Source organism: Lactuca saligna, chromosome 6 (assembly GCF_052625555.1).
Source record: "Lactuca saligna cultivar CGN05327 chromosome 6, ASM5262555v1, whole genome shotgun sequence".
In the NCBI taxonomy this organism is placed as follows: Eukaryota; Viridiplantae; Streptophyta; class Magnoliopsida; order Asterales; family Asteraceae; genus Lactuca; species Lactuca saligna.
The window spans coordinates 129,413,660-129,431,126 of record NC_136422.1 but is presented as its reverse complement, the minus strand read 5'-3'; the positions used below and the strand labels follow the sequence as shown (position 1 = coordinate 129,431,126).

General features: G+C 37.8%; 1 long non-coding RNA gene across 5 annotated transcripts; it reads right to left on the bottom strand.

The window, feature by feature from the left end:
• Positions 1-11,135: 11,135 nt before the first annotated feature.
• LOC145001263 (uncharacterized) lies at positions 11,136-15,750 on the bottom strand. 5 transcript variants are annotated; one of them, XR_013661534.1, is made up of 4 exons: positions 12,819-15,750; positions 12,295-12,332; positions 12,055-12,172; positions 11,136-11,982 (listed from the first exon to the last, which is right to left on the bottom strand). It is a non-coding gene; the product is annotated as an uncharacterized LOC145001263 (long non-coding RNA). The 5 variants fall into 5 exon arrangements; XR_013661531.1 differs by lacking the exon at positions 12,295-12,332 and having other exon boundaries at positions 11,136-11,347; positions 11,421-11,982; positions 12,819-14,828; XR_013661533.1 differs by lacking the exon at positions 12,295-12,332 and having other exon boundaries at positions 11,136-11,653; positions 11,755-11,982; positions 12,819-14,818.
• Positions 15,751-17,467: the final 1,717 nt, after the last annotated feature.

The following is a 17,467-nucleotide window of genomic DNA, read 5'->3' as shown; positions in this document are numbered from 1 at the left end:
TGGTCATCCTAGTTGGCTTGGAATTCCAGGGTACATGCTCTCAGCATATCTTCAAGCATTTGTATCATTCGTTCGCTCTGACCATCAGTCTGTGGATGGTAAGCTGTACTCAAACACAACTTGGTACCCAATTCCTCTTGTAGACTTCACCAAAATCTTGAGGTGAAACAGCTATCACGATCCGATATAATTGTTAACGGAACATCGTGAAGCCTCAGAATATCTTTCACATAAGAATTCGCAAGCTTATCCATAGACCACATCTCATTGGCTGCTACCAAATTCGCACTCTTAGTGAATCGATGAATGACCACCCAAATCATGTCCTAGCCATTCTTTGTTGTGGGCAGTTTAGTAACAAAATCCATAGCAATGTCTTCCCATTTACCCATAGGTATAAGTTAAGGTTCTAAACTCCCGTATGGTTTATGATGTTGTGCCTTGACCCGCACACATGTCACACACTCCGCCACATACTTTGCAATATCAAACTTCATTGTCGGCCGCCAGTAATAGGTTTTCAGGTCCCTATACAAGCTTCTTCCATCAAAAGATCTCTTATTCCTCCTGACTTAAGCACCCAAATACAATCTTAGAATACCTTTAGTCGATGACCGTTTGTACCAAACACCAACGTTTTGCCCAAACGTTCCTTCTTCTGGTTATTCATCTCTAAAGCTTCTTATTGAGCTTTCTTTATACTCTCAACAATTGTCGAGACAATTTCTATTCTCAACGCTCTTGGCCTTTTTCTTTCAAGATTGACTTTCCAACTGAGAGCATTAGTGACAACGTTAGCTTTACCGGGATGGTAAAGTATCTTACAGTCGTAGTCCTTAAGTAACTCTACCCAACGTCGCTGCCTCATATTCAATTCTTTCTGACTAAAGAGATATTGGAGACTCTTATGATCAGTGAAAAGTTTGCACTTCGTGCCATAGAGGTAATGCCTCCATATCTTTAGAGCGAAAACTACTGCTGCCAACTCCAAATCATGAGTCGGGTAGTTCTTTTCATGCTCCTTCAACTGTCGAGATGCATATGCGATCACCTTTTCCCTTTGGGTCAAAACACAACCCAACCCAACACTAGACGCATCGCTATAAACAGTGAAGTCTTCAACTCCATTAGGTAGAGAAAGAATCGGTGCCTCACAAAACTTCTTCTTTAGCTTCTCGAATGCTTCTTTATGTTTGTCATTCCAAGCATAAGTAGCTCGTTTGTGGGTCAAAGCTGTTAATGGAGTAGCGATCGAAGAAAAGCCTTGGATAAACCTTCGGTAATATCCAGCTAATCCCTAAAAGCTTCGGATCTCCGTGGGACTTTTCGGTTGTTCCCACTTCATCACAGCTTCAATGTTTTCTGGATCAACCATTATCCCTTCTTGGTTGACCACATGACCCAAAAATTGGACTTCTTGAATCCAAAAATCACATTTTGAGAACTTTACATAGAACTTCTCCTTCTTCAAGACTTCCAACACTTCTTGCAAATGTCTACCATGCTCCTCTTGGCTTTTCGAATAAATTAGAATGTCATCTATGAACACTATCACATATTTATCAAGGAACGGGCTCAAAACCCTATTCATTAAATCCATGAATGTTGCTAGAGCCTTGGTTAGTCCAAACGACATAACCAAAAACTCGTAGTGTCCATATCATGCTCTGAATGCAGTCTTCTCTATGTCATGCTCTTTCACCTTCATCTGATGATATCTTGACCTCAGGTCGTTCATTGAAAAATAACTTGAGCATTGAAGTTGATTGAACAGGTCATCAATCATCGACAACGAATATCTATTCTCTATTTTTGCCTTGTTTAGCTCTCTCTAATTGATGCACATTCTCATGCTTCCATCTTTCTTCTTAACGAATAACACTGGAGCTCCCCAGGGTGATGAACCAGGTCTAATGAAACCTTTTTCCAATAACCCTTGGAGTTGCATCAGTAGCTCCTTCATCTCCATCAGTTCTAATCGGTAAGGCGCTTTTGCTATTGGCGTCATCCGTGGTAACAAGTCTATTCTGAACTCCACTTGTCTATCAGGCAGTAATCCAGGAAGATCTTCGGGAAATACTTCCGGATACTCACATACGACAGGAATGCTATGCATCTCCTTTTTCTCCTTCTTAGCATCTATCACAAATGTGAAATATGATGTACATCCTTTGGCCAAACACTTTCTGGATTTCATTAGAGAAATGATTCCAGAATTCACTCTGCGTTTGTCCCCATACACCATAAATGACTCTTTCCCTGGTGGGTTTACTTTTACAATCTTCTTCTTGCATAGTATTTCGGCATCATTGGCGCTAAGTCAATCCATTCCCAACACAATGTCGAAACCGTTTAGATTGATAGGCAATAATTCCTCGTGGAACTTATTCCCATTCAAGTCAATTAAGATGCTTTTCATATGATGGCTAACAGGTACAAACTTGCCACTAGCACCTTCGACTAATAAGGCATTATCTACTCTATCAATAGGAAAATGTAGTTTTCTACCAAATTCATGTGAAATAAAGGATTAGTTGGCTCTAGAATCAAATAAAATTTGGGCAGGCAATTTGTTTACGAGAAAGGTACCTGAAGCGACATCAGCTTCATCTTTAGTAGCTTCCAGTGTCATCTGGAATGCTCTCGCCTTCGGCTTTGGCGGAATGTTGGATCATGTTGCCTCCTTCTTTTTCGAACAATCCCTCGAGATGTGACCTTCCTCACTGCTACTATAGCAAACTTTCTTGGTGAGGGTGCATTCGTTGGCATAATGCCCTGGCTATCCACATTTAAAACATGTGGCCACTATGTCATATTTTCCGTGATGCTTCTGCTTACATTTGTCGCACCATTTCGCTTCGCCTCCTCTTCCTCTCGAACTAGACTTCGAGAACCTATTTTTCTTGTTGGACCCCAAAGGTTCATCAAACTTCCTCTTTTCACCAACCTCTATCCTTTCCATACCATTTTCCTTCTGCTAGGCTTCCACATTCTTAGCTACACGAACAACTATTTTCAGAGTGGTTGCCATCTTGACTGTCGGGCTAAAGTCGGCAGGCAGTCCAATAGCGAAACTCTCAATCTTGGAGAGTTCCGTTGGCACTAGGTATGGAAATAATTTCATTTTCTCAGTGAATGCAGTAGCATAGTCATCTACGCTCATTCTCCCCCTTTTCAAGTTTTGGAACTCATTGTTCAAATCAATCAGATCTATCTTTGAAATATACTGCACCCTTAATTGTTCCCAGAACTCCTCCCATGACATTTTTCAGGGCTTCTCCTTGTGGCATTGTATCTGCCAACAACTTCCACCAGCTCAAGACTCCAGTCTTTAGTTGTCTAGCTGCAAAGACAGTCTTCTGTTTGTTGCTAGAGTCACAACTTTCAAATACCATCTCCATTTCAGAGATCAAATCCATACTCTCAACAGGCTTTGGGCTTCTAAAAAGACTTGGTGCCTTAGTGCCCAAGAAATTCTTATACATTCACCCATCCTTGTTATTTCCCCTTTCCGGGTCTTTCCTTTGTTCTCCGTGAGTCCCAACATGACTCACAATGTGACTATTATTCCCTTGCTGCGATTGCTCGGGAATCAATTTAGGTTCCTCAATGGGCATGATAGGTTCGTCCCTATTATCATGCAACATCTATCGGATTTCTTCCCTTTGTTCGGCTAACATAGCCCGAATCATGGCTTCCATCCCATCCATTGTCACTGGCTTAGGTGCTGCTGCTGCAATAGCTACTTGCTCTATTACAGTTGTTTGATTCATGTTTTCGTCTACATTTCGAACTCCACTCCTTGTTCTCACCATTTTTATCTACAAACCAAATAAGATGAAATTAGATCCTCATTCACGATAGATATTCAGATCATCCTTATCACTCCAAAATGTTTACATGCTAGTTCTAATACCGTCGTCATACACTTAGAATCCTAAACACATAAGGTTTCCAGATCCAGTTGACAACAAACCGTAGATCTAAACAATTAATATCATATATGGAAACATATAACATTTATCACATAAAGGCATTTTAGGCATCTTTCCTAAAATAAACTAGTGCTCGTGTCCAAAATATCACAGACACTCATCTCACAATGTTCACTTAGCATTCTAAGTTTAAGTCTAGAAATCCTATAAATTCCTAGTTCACTTAAACTAATGTCTTAATAGCAACTGTCACATCCCCAAAATCACGGCTAGAAAAGACCTGTTTCATTTATGCTTTTAAAAATAATTTCAAAGTAAATCATTTTGATTTAAAAGAGTTGCGAAATTTGTTCCCAGAAACAAAATATGATAAAATGATATTTACCAAATCATTTCATAAAGAAATGTATTTTCATTATATAATCAAAACTCGGGATGTCATGTTTCGATACAGACCAAAAAGCGTAAATGACATATTACAAGCCATACAACAGTTATATACATATACATGCTCATAAACAAAACAACTTGATGATTCATCCATCTTATGCCCTCGCACCACTTCCTGTAATACAAATAAACTGAGTTGGTCAGGCTTGGGAGCCTGGTGAGCATATAGGGTTTTCAACCCACAATAAATAATTATATTTAATTTCATCAACCAACAATAACCCGATTACCCATTCCCGTTATCATCATTTTATGTCCCTAAAACAACATGTATTACAAGGGACCTAATCTAGGATTTTCATCGGCACAGACATTAGTCCAAGGGGTTTCCTTAGCAATAGATGTCCTAAAGGCAACCATGAGGGGGATAGAGTACACCTGTGAACACATCGCTCACAACACCTACATGTTATGAATCTGCTAGTGTTCCACAGGACTATCTAGAAAGAGTCCGTGGTCGTCATCGATACTCCGCTAGATGATTAGGTCAACAACATCGAGGCCTCTCAATAGTTTATCACACATCAACTATCCACCCAAGTTCTACCCAACATTTTGTAGATAAAAACATACATATGCAACTTAAAAACTGATTAGATATTAATTTAATACTCATTCCAAATATACAGATTCATTCCAAGTAACAGATAATACATATCTATATACACATGGCACGTATTCACTCGGAGATACTTTATATTTATGTGTTATAAGAAAAGGAATATACACTCACCTGATTATAAGATGATCGAACAGAACTATGGCTCTAAAAGTAGTATTATTCGGTAGATATGGAAGACCTTCACACACCGGGCTTCTCGCAGGTAGAGCTTCGGCTCGGAAACCATTTTCTTCTCGGAATCTTCGAGCTTCGGGACTCGCTTTGGGTCTCGGGATGATACCGGGGCTTTGGGGGGTTAAAATAGGGCTTAGAGAGGGTATCGGGAGTGGAAGAGTAAGAGATGAGGAACCTAAATTGGCTGCCCCTTGAATTCTATTTATAGGGCAAAAATGCTTGGTTCACCTTGTGAGCCACATATACTCACCTCATGAGCTACATATGTTCACCTCGTGAGCTCGATATGTCATTGAGTTCGTCATGGCCACTTGCCCTGGAAGACGTCCATCATCTGTTCACCTCGTGAGCCACTAATGCTCACCTCGTGAGCTCTGACACAGACTTGGGGTTCATGCCCCGAACTTCAGAAATTCATAACTTTCGCATACAAGCTTCGTTTTTGACGTTATTTTTTTCCACGCATAGGTAAAACAAGTTCTACAACTTTCGTTTAGACTCCATCGTCTAATTTTGAATTTATTTTTTATTATATATTTATTATATTATTTTTTGTAGGCCGGAACAGGAAAACTCCGTGAGAAAAGCATAATTCCTTCGTCTGACGTCCGTTTTCTTCTGTCTTTCCGTCGTTGCACTACTGTTGATGAGATATTCAATTCTTATTTAGAAAGTTTTGGCTAAATATCGCTTGATCTCATATTCGAACTTCAGGCTATCTACTGCTAAGTCGAAACTTAGAAAAATCATAACTTCCTCATACGAAGTCAGATTTAGACGTTCTTTTTATGTACGCTCTCGGTTTAACGTATTCTACGACTTTCGTTTAGATTACTAAGGCTGGATATCGCTCTATATTAAATTCGTATTTTACGTCATTTAGTGTCATGTTGGTTTTGTCGCGAAACTTCGACAGGTCATAACTTCTTCGTTATAACTCGGATTTCGGCATTCTTTATATATTCAGAAACCTCATCACGACCACTACCACATCCTTCATACATATCGGGATTATCTAACATTTTATTTTGACGCTTATTTCTATTCTTAATTTATTTAAGTCACACAATTAAGCACAAAACACATCATACTCAAATAATAAATCTTTATTATTTCAAGACGGGTTACAAAGGTTAATCTAGACTATTATATCGCTATTAATGACAAGCATATAAATACGGGCGTTACAAATATTATATGTTGTTTACTTTCGTAAGTCTATATCTAAACTATTCTAATGGAATAATGTTTAGGTTTTCAATTGAATAATGTTATATGCATCATATTCTAATACAATAATGTTATAGGATATTCTAAGTTATATGTAGAATATTCTAATTGTATTATGCCTAATTAAATTTAGGCTTGTTTAAAACTTATTGACATGTTCTTATTTTGGTTATTTTAAATATTCAATATTTAATATTGTGTTGTTAATATGTAATATTCAGAAATTGTGTGTAATATTCCGATATTAAAGATTAATATTCTAATATTTGTAATATGTAAAATAAAAATATATTATGTAAGATTCTAATATTATCAATTTGTATTTGATAACTTGATATTATATATATTTTGATATGTCAAATCATATGTTTGTTTTTTTTTTTGTTATTTTAGATGTAGTTATGTTAGAGTGTTTGCTTTAATATTTTGTAATATTTTGTTAGTATTAAGCATATTACTTTGAACTTTTTTGTTAAATAATATGCCATTCATGATTTTATACATTTTTTTTGTTTGGAAACATCCTGTTTTCAACCTCTTTGTAAAGTATTGTGATAACACCTGATTAACAATGAGGTAATGTAAAATATTTTAAAATTATGTGTCATATTCTAAAATTATGTGTCATATTCTGATTTTAGAATATGTAATATACTAGAATAAAAAGTTAATGTTACATGAATGTTGTTAGTTTAATTATTAATTATTGTTGAATTTTGAGTATCTATATTAATTTTGTTTATGTACATGAATCAGGGGTGTATCTAGGTTAAGGGAAGGTAGGTCCTAGGACCTACTTTATATATATATATATATATATATATATATATATATATATATATATATATATATATATATATATATATATATATATATATATAGGAACTACCTTACTATTTTTAAAGTAAATATCTAATAATTTTTTTTAAGAATGGAATATCAACGAAACTGTATTTTTTTATACCTAATAACCATTTAGAAGAAGCCTAATGTGTATATATAGCCCAATCCATCTAAAATTAAAAAAAAAAGAAAAAAAAAGAAAAAAAGAACTGAAAACGACATTCAACTATTCAACGACTCTTGTTCCCTACGGCCTCAAGCCTTAAACTATTGCACGTGCCAACTTCCATTCGTGTAACATCCCAAGTTCAGGTATACCTTGTAACCCTTGACCTTTTGAGTACTTGTCCATTTTAGCACTTATTGAGAAAGGGTGTCGATTGAGTACGCGGGGCGTACGCCAGTGTACGCTCAACATACTCATGTGCGTATTTTTGACGCAGAACCCACCTAGTATGCTGGGCGACCAGAGGGTACGCTAGGCGTACTAGGCCCAGAGTGAAAAACCTAATTTAGGGTGAGTCACCTATATAAAGGATATGATGGCCTCATTCTTAACCATCATTCTCATACAACAAACGCTCCTAAACCCTAGCTTTCGTTCTTAGAGCTTGTGAGTGCATTTGAGAACATTGAGAGTCTTTGTGTGTTCTTGAAGTGAAGGAGAAGCTTTGGAGAAGGAGTGAGTGTCCAAGCCCTTAGATCTGAGCATCTCTGTGTTGGGAGCTTTACATAGAGGTATAAAGCTTCAAGCTTTCTCACTCTTTTGATTTGTGCATTATAGTAGAGTATTTTAGGGTTTTGTCCCAAAAGTTGGAGACTTTATGAGATATTGAACTCCATAGACTATGATCAACCCACTTTGAGTGTATTTAGTGGTGTAGTGTCGTAACTATCCAATCTTGGATGTTGGAATCAATCCATACATGAGATATAGGATTTTGAGATAAGAGAGTGAGTGTTTTGTGTGCTGTAACCATATCAGCCATGCAAAGGCTTAAAGTCACTAAGTTTACAGAGTAAGAGCTATTAGGGATTCCAAATCTATGATATGAGCCAAGGTCTTAACTGATTCAGACCAAATGAGTAGAAAGAGTGAAACTGGGCGTAATCCCAGTACACGTAGCGTTAGGGTCGAGTATCCTCGATGCTTGCATGGCAGCAGAGTATACCCAACGTAGAGAGCTGGTACGTGCAACGTACTCTTTGCCGTTGAATTTTGGTTGAGTTTTAGGGTTTGGTCAATCTGTGGACTTTTAAGGCCTTGGAGGGGTAAAATGGTCTTTTTCCCTTTTGTTAGTTTGTAGAAGGGTTAGTCTAGCTTCAATGAGAGCCATTATTCATTAGGGATAATTATCGTTGTGTTAGGCGGAGGCTAGACCAGTGCTTCGAGTTTGAAATTATCCGACTTCTTACGAGGTGAGTCTTCTCATTATACTTACCATGAGTGGTTCTCTGAGTGACCGGAGGGTCTTTTATGCCTATTTGAGTTACATCATATTATGCATTTTGTCTGTATGATATGTATGCTATATTCTGTGTTTTACTGAGATAGGACCTAAGGGTCCAAACCGAGTTGTGGGATTATAGGTTTCCACTGAGACAGGATAAGAGGGTCCAAATCGAGCTGTGAGACCGGAGGGTCCTCACTAAGACACACGACCGGAGGGTCCACACCGAGACGCATGAGACCAGAGGGTCCATGCTGAGTTATAGCCATGAATGGCTTATTATTTGTGTATGTGGTATTTTGGAGAACTCACTAAGCTTCGTACATACCGTGTTATGTGTTATGTGTTTCAGGTACTTCTCAGGATCGCGGGAAGGCACCGACTTGATTGTACACACACCTGCATTGGAGATATGTTTTTGGAGGATCCTGGATTTGTGATAAACAATTTTTGAAATATATGTTGAAATTTGATACTTGAGATTTTTGAGAAAGTGTGACATGTGTTTTATTGTGTTTGAAAATGAAAATTTTGGTTTGAAAATTTATGTTGTTACAATTCGCCAATCGCCGTCTGACTAGGTCATTGCACAGTCGTCCTTTGTTGTCGTTCATACCCTCCATTGACCATAATTATCCACATGTTTATAATCATAGATTTCTTGTATACGTAAAAAAATGAGTGACAAGTTTTTGAGTGATAGTTTAGTGTCGTATATTAAAAAAAAGATTTTAAAAAATTCCAATAACGAAAAATTTATGAATATGTTTTTTGATATAAGACCTCATATGATTAACTTGTAAGAAATTTATTAGAACTATTGAAGTGTTGTTTAAATATTTTAAGGCATACAACCCGACATGACCCGTCACCACCACCACCTCCACCATAACATTTTACTCTTTCATATTCTTTTTAATTTCATTTACATTAGGAACCATGATTTTGGTTCTAGATTCACCACCGATATGAATTGAATAAACTGGAAAAATCAAAAGCCAAAAGTCGATGAAACTAAAACAAAGAATCTTAATGATTAGAAAACCATTGAGAATTTGAAAACAACATTTCATGAATAGTATCATAAAACTCTATCATATGGTTATCTTGTTCGACAAAGGGGTTAATATGAATCTCAAAAAGTGTTATAAAGTTATAGTCCGGTAACAAAGAAAAAAACCCCATAAAAAATCTATTACATGTTTGTCACATATAAAATCTATTACATATCCATTAATCTCGATTCTTATAGTTAAAAACTTCTAGCTTGAAATATTCAAGTTCCTTCAACCTCTCGAATCCAAAAGAAATAACCATCATGTCAAATGAATTGTTTGCTAGAGCCATATTGTGCTCCAACATTGTTACTTTGAACTACAAAAAATAATATACCACCACATGCACATATAATCAAAATAATGTGCATTCATATGAATTTAATCATAAATGTATGTTTAATATTCTATAAGAATAATATGCGGTAACATGAACTAATCAACAACATGATGTTAATAATTGGAATTAATAAATCTATGATCAATATTCTATAAGAATAATTGATATCGGTAAGAAAATTACCTTGGGTTTCTGATTGGTTTTCCTCATTATGGGGAATACACTACAAGAAAAACAGTCTTTTACAACACGTAGTGCGTGTTGTAAAATGATCGGACGACACACAAATACGTGTCAAGGACGGCCCTATCATAACAAAAGAGAACACGCTTTTGCGCGTTGTCTATTTACGACACACAATGCGTATCAAGGAAGGCCCTGTCATAAAGGAAGACGACACACATTTGTGTGTCGTAACCTTATGACGCATGTTTAGGACACACATTGTGTATTATTAAAGCCCCTATCATAAATGAAGATGACACACATTTGCTTGTCATAAACTTCAACAACCATTTACGATATACATTTACGAAGCATCTTTACGCTACTCATTTACGCATAATAAAAAAATATGGAAACAAATATATACCAAAACAATCAATTTCAACCAATAACATCATGTCAATTTTGTTTAATACATTGATATTAAGGGGATCTGATTGCACATTGTTATTAAGAGGTTTTACTTAACTATATAACATAATACTACATTGCTATTAAGGGACACCTTGTTTTAGAGATATCATGTAAAAAAATCCTCCATGTCAAAAAATTAGTTGTTGTCCACCGGGTGTATATGGCATGTAATGACTTGAACATTAGGTCAAACAAAAAAGCGTTTATTAATCACACAATCAACAACCTTTAGAAGTACATTAGAATGTATATATATATACTAACAAATGTGATATAATATGTACGATCCTGTAAAAAGAAAAATAGCAAAAAACATTTTAAGGAATAGATTGCCAATGATAATGGATAATAAAGAAATGCCTCTTACCATATGCAAGTGATAATCTTGCAGCCTGCTGTCAAATAAAAGGTTTATTGAACAAAATATTGCTTGCACCAATTGCATTTGCTACCAAATTGCATTTGGTTTTTACACCATTGTTGTCAATAGTACAAATTACTTTATCAATACATTGTTCCTTATTATCATCTATGTGATTGGTGGATAAAACTTTCTGCACTTGAAAGTTTGCTTGATCTAGTAGTAGCATTTCTTTTGTCTCAATGAACTTCAGTAATCAGAAAACGTTCATTAGATCTAAACTAAAACTGAAATTCTCACTAAAAGGTATAATCATTTACCTATTAGAAAAGCACCCATCCATATATAAAGCATCATGCATCTTTTGATTTATTCCTAATGCACCCCAAGTTAACTTGATTAGCTATAAATAATCCACAACTCAGCTGATCAAGAACAACTGCCATTGTAGACCCATTGAAATGCTTCAATATGTTCACCAATGGCAGCGAGCACAAAACCGTTATCCAGACTCCATATAATCATATGCTTGTGTCCACCATCTAGCTTTTCCCTACAACAACTCAATTACTACACATGTTCAAACAAACAAACTCAACAAAATATGATGAGCATGAGCGACTCGATCAAAAGGATCAAACATTTGTCGCATACCATCAGCAATGTTGTACTTGGTGTCTCAAGTCAAGGGTATTATATTAATTAATTAATATCTTGAGTTGGTAGTTTCTGAAATTAAAAAAAGCTGAAAGAAGAGAACGTTTTCTGGACATCCCTTTTTTCTTTAGCATTTGATAATTCCCACTTGTTGCTTTCAAGGATGATTGCCAGGTGCGTGTCTTCTTCAGTTGACTTAAAAGCTTGAGTCACACAACCATTCATCTACATCATCATATCTTAACATGTTAAAAAATCATTAACAAAAAAAAAAAGAATTCTTATATGAAACTATACCTGTTCTTCTGAATGAGCAATCCGTGATTTTGATGATTCAAAAGAATTGGTTTTGCCATCTAGAAAGGGCTAGCGGCGCAGCTTGTTGCCCGTTTGCCTTCAATCGATATGTATTGAACTGACAATTAGTTAAAAAAATGTTGAGTTCATTTGTTGAAGCTATTTGTCTAATGTTAGTTTTCTAGAAAGTAGAGCACTATGTGTTTGTTTCATATTTATACTTTCAGAAACCACCTATACCAAAGTTTGAAGCTTTGACTCAATAACTCTCCTTCTAGCTGCAATATAACCAACCAGAAGCATTAAAAATTAAGTTTCTAAAAAGGTGTTACAAAGACTTGTCCTTGTTTACTGCAACTTGTTTGGTTTCTGTAAGAAAATAAAATCTTAAGGCCATGTTTAGCTCGTGAATCCGAGGGAATTGGAATTCGAGATTCCATTCCATGGCGTGTTTTATTGCCAAATTGGTGGAATTCAAATCCTTCGAATTTGATGCTTAATAGATCTCACCATTATTGGCGGAAGATGGAAGAAATCAATTACATTTTTTCTTGGTTTTTATTAGAAGACCAGACAACCATCATTATACATGTTTTATATAACGAAATAAATAAAAACAAATAATTAAGAACTACTCGATTTTGATTATTAAATTTCAGTCCATTTCTTTCCAACCAAAAGCTAACGTTCAGTCCTAAATATATCTCGATTTTGATTTTGATAATCAAGTACATTTTAGGAAATTGTGTTGGGAGTCAACTTACGTAGACACCAGATTGAAGGATTCTTGGAGTTGACCAAGCTGTGTCGACCAGAAACCGCATGTGTATGCATGTCATCTGAATCCCATCCTTAGTTTCTATTTGTAGAACATATATATATTTGTATTTATTGTAAATTGATTGTGATTAGCAGTTTCCTAGAATATTTCTTTGTATATCCCTGTAATCTCTCTTATTCCTGCTGTATATATAGAGGGCTCTTCATATCAATAAGATCATCACGATTCATAGATTTACATGGTATAAGAGCTAAGAGCTAAGTACCATTTCTGAACCTTCTGCAACAACTACGGCTGTGTAGTCTCCACCCTTCTCTCCCTACAAGTAACTACTCTTTCCCTATGGGTGACGAAACCGATCCTAACACCACCAAAATCATCCATCCCGTTTACACTGTTACAAACATTCAAAACAAAGTCAGAATCCCAGATGCAAAGAAGGTAACCTACTCCACTTGGGTTAAGCTTTCCAAACTTCATGCTCGTGGATACAAGGTCCTCTCCCACATTGACGGAACAACACCCCTAGCCAATACAGATAAAGACTATGAGTCTTGGTCTGAGATTGACGCCATTGTTCTTCAATGGATCTACGGGACACTCTCAGACGATCTCCTCACCGGTGTTCTTGAACCGGATTCAACAACTTATGAAGCTTGGACCAGAATACATAATATTTTTATCAATAACAAAGGTTCTAGGGCTGCTGCTCTTGAACACGAATTCAACAACTTGACTCTTTATGCGATGCCCTCTCTTGAAGATTATTGTCAAATATTGAAACAACTTGCTGATCAACTCAACGATGTTGATTGTCCGGTGAATGAAAAACGCCTCGTACTTCAGCTTGTTCGAGGCCTTCCTACTGAATACAACCCGATCGGTGCGTATGTCAATCAAACTTTGCCCCCATGGGAGACTGCATGCTCTATGCTCCAACTTGAGAACCAACGTCAACATGCTCAAGATTCTTTATCCCCTGCCAATGTCGCTACTGCTGTCACCCACGAGCCTTCAAACCCCCTCCCAATTATCCCAATCAGCGTGATACTTTTGCCCCAAATCGCCAACAACCACAGCGACGCCCTTCTACTCAACTACTTGGCAACCCAACCTCAAATCAACGACACGCCTCTTCTTGTAATCGACGTAGATCTCAACCTAATCCACCCAGATCTCAATGGCCCAATCCCCCATAAATACCTTATTGGGCTGCTGCCCCTGGTGGACTACACCTCCTTGTCCTTATCCAACTATGCCCGGATAGGCTTCTCCATGTAACAGCCCACAAAATCACCAACCTAATAACCAGACTAGCAATGCACAACAGGCTCATCTCACTGATATCAGTCCTCTTGAACTAACAGAACTTGCAGCGGCTTTTAACACCATGACCTTGGAGCCAAATGACAATCAGTGGTACATGGATACAGGTGCCACCACTCACCTTACTGCCGATGCAGGTAAAATTTCTACCCCTTCGGTGTCATCTATTAAATCTGTTTTTCTTGGGATTGGAAATCGAGTTCCTGTATTAGGATCAGGTCATTGGACCTTACCCTAACCCACTAAACCCATCCACCTTAAAGACATTTTACGCACACAAGGTGTAATTAAAAACCTCGTTTCCGTTCGTAAATTCACCCGAGATAATCTCGTATCTGTCAAATTTGACCCTTATGGTTTATCTGTGAAGACTACAAGAGTGGGAAACTACTTACGAGGCACAATAGCTCCGGGGATCTTTACCCAATCAACGCTCCAACAAATTTATCTTTTTTTGTTTCCTCTAATTCCTTGTTTTGGCATAACAGATTCGGACATCCGGGCCATCATGTAATGGACTTCCTTAGTTCTAATAAAATTATTTATTGCAATAAACTTGATCATTCATTTGTATGTAACTCATGTCAACTCGCCAAACACAAAAGACTCCCATTCACTGACTCCACATCAACCATACTTCAACTATTTGATCTCATCCATGCTGACTTATGGACCTCTCCCTTACCAAGCAAAAGTGGCCATAAATATTATCTTGTAATTATTGATGACCACACACACTATACATGGGTCTTTCCTTTAAAATTTAAATCTGAAACCTATGACAAATTCAAACACTTTCACAAATTTATCCAAACACAATTCCACAAACATATAAAAACTTTCTAGTGTGACAAAGGAGGCGAATTTGACAACCACCACTTCAACCAATTCGCCTCAACCACCGGCCTTCATATCCGCTTCTCTTGCCCACACACCTCCCAAAAAAATGGGAAAGATGAACGCATGATTAACCGTATCAACGAACTCATGCTCACTCTTCTTACCCATGCTTCCCTCCCACCTACATTTTGGGTTGACGCCCTCCATACAGCTACCTACCTTCACAACATCTTACCCACCAAACTACTCAACTTCCACACTCCAACTTCTGCACTCTACCAAAAACACCCTAGATATGACCACCTACGGGTCTTCGGTTGTGCATGCTACCCCAACCTCACTGTCACCCGTCAACATAAACTCTTCCTAAAATCCACCACCTGTGTGTTCCTCGGATACCCGACCAACTATCGGGGTTATCGATGCCTTGACTTATCCACCGGCAAGATCCTCCTTTCTCGTCACGTCACATTTGATGAAACATCATTCCCTTTCTCTACTCCAAACCTGAAACCTAATTATTCCTTCCTAGACCCAATCCCTCACCCATTATATATCAAATTCCTCAATCCCCTCCTCCACATACCTCTTCACCTTCACACGACCCCAACCCCAGCCCCGACACTGAAGCTCCAACAACCACTCAAACACACGAAAATCATTCGCCTGAAACAACCGCAGTAAATCCCATATCTCCATCCACAACAAACGCAACATCCTTCCCCATCACATATTCCAGACGGCCACCACATCCCCCATCAAACCCCCTCCTCCTACATCCACCCACACCATGACCACATGCTCCAAAGCCGGAATTACAAAACCTAAAACCCCATTCAACCTTCACACCATTTCCACTGACCCAACCATTTCGCCCCTACCAAAATCCTATAAAATGGCAATATCTGATCCTAACTGGCACTCAGCTATGACCAACGAATACAAGGCTTTAATAGACAATCACACATGGGATCTAGTGCCTTGATCAAACGATGCTCGTGTTATACGCTGTATGTAGTTATTTCAGCACTAGTTTCATGCCTATGGGACTCTTGAAAGATACAAAGCACGCCTAGTCATCAATTGGAAAAGCCAACAAGTAGGCATCGAATGTGATGAGACCTTTAGTCCTGTGGTAAAACCCACCACGGTACGAATAGTTCTTATCCTTTCTGTGTCACGATCTTGGCCTATTCACTAGCTAGATGTAAAGAATACATTCCTACATGGGGACTTAAATGAAACAATCTATATGTTCCAGCCACCCGGGTTTGTCGATACCAAAAACCTAACATAGGTTTGCCGCTTACAGAAAACATTATATGGTCTTAAACAGGCCCCATGAGCTTGGTATCAAAGATTTGCAACATTCATCCAAACATGTGGATTTAAAAGCACCACCAGTCTCAAATCCCTTTTCGTCTATAAGCATGGACACCAAATGGCATATCTTTTACTGTATGTAGATGACATCGTCCTCAATGCCTCAAGTGAATCCCTTCTTCGGCGTTTCATTAGCCTATTGTCTAGAGAATTCGCTATGACTGACCTTGGACAATTTCATCACTTCCTCGGCATCTAAGTTCAACATCAAAATGGTGGACTCTTTCTCTCTCAAGCTCAATACATCAACGACATCTTAACACGTGCGAACATGAAAAACTGCAAACAAGTACCTCTCCTATCGACATGGGCTCCAAGTTTAGCCTCACTGCTGGCCAACCAATGTCTGACCCCTCTCTACCGCAGCTTAGTTGGTGCTCTCCAATATCTCACTTTCACACAACCAGATATCGCATATGATGTCCAACAACTGTGTCTCTTCATGCATAATCCACGTAAACCACACTTCAATTTTCTCAAACGCATTCTACCATATCTCAAAGGAACCAACAACCACGGTCTACACATCACTCCTAATTCTGCCAAACTTACTACGTATTCTGATGTAGATTGGGGAAGCTGCTCGGATTCCTGACACTCCACTTCTGGCGACTGTGTCTTCCTCGGTGATAATCTGGTCTCCTGGTCATCTAAACGTCAACCCACAATCTCTCGTTCTAGTGCTGAGCCAGAATACAAAGGGGTCGCAAACACTATAGCTGAAACAACTTGGCTACGAAACTTGCTTCTCGAGTTACACCTTTCGGTACTGCAAGCCACAATTATTTATTGTGAAAATCTCTCAGCCGTTTATCTCACACAAAACTCCGTGCAACACCGACGTACAAAACATGTTGAAATTGATATTCACTTCGTCTGAGAAAAAGTTCGCATGGGTTCTCTTCGAATTCTCCATGTTCCGGCAGATTACCAATATGCTAATATCTTCACAAAGGGATTATCTCGTCAACTTTTCACTCGCTTCCGATCCAGTCTCTCCATCCGACCAGCTACAGTTTCGACTGCGGGGGACTATTAGTAGAACATATCTATATTTGTATTTATTGTAAGTTGATTGTGATT